This window comes from Carlito syrichta, unplaced genomic scaffold, assembly GCF_000164805.1.
Source record: "Carlito syrichta isolate Samal-C Ts95f unplaced genomic scaffold, Tarsius_syrichta-2.0.1 Scaffold288324, whole genome shotgun sequence".
Lineage (NCBI taxonomy): Eukaryota > Metazoa > Chordata > Mammalia > Primates > Tarsiidae > Carlito > Carlito syrichta.
Genome location: NW_007232420.1, coordinates 64,311 through 64,977, shown reverse-complemented (window position 1 = coordinate 64,977; position 667 = coordinate 64,311).

Below are 667 nucleotides of genomic sequence, written 5' to 3'. Positions count from 1 at the left end.
ACAATCACCGCACCGGGGCCTTGACCTGCTGAGCTCAGGTGATCCTCCCACTTCAGCCTTCCATATAGCTGAAACGACAGGCATGTGCTACCATGCCCGGCTGATTTTTTGATTTACTGTTAGAGAAGAGGTCCCGCCATGTTGCTCAGGCTGGTATTGAGACCCTGAATTTAGGTAATCCTCTCGCCTCCGCCTCTCAAAGTGCTGGGATTACAGGCATGAGCTACCTCTCTGGGCTATTTAAGCCTTTCTAAACCTGACTCCTTATCAGCACAACATCCCTCCTTCTAAGAGTTATTAGGAAGATTTAAAGGAGGTGAAAGGTGGCACCTATAGAAACCTAGAATAAACTTAGTTTAGCTTAGCTTTTTTGCCTCAGCATAACCATTTTTGCTTAAACTTGACCTCTGATATGCTTTGAATCTAGCACAGGTAGATAAATTTCCAATATGCAGGTTTTAGGAAGCGTTCAGACATTCCCTGCAGGCCAAGCAGCAGCCTACCCCACCTCTCAGCAAATCTCCATCAGGCCGGGCTCGGTGGCTCAGCCTGTAATCCCACGCCTTGGGAGGCTGAGGTGAGTGGATTGCCTGAACCCACGGGTTCGTGACCTGCCTAGGCAACTTGGCGAGACCTCATCTCTACAATAAATCAAAAAATTATCTGG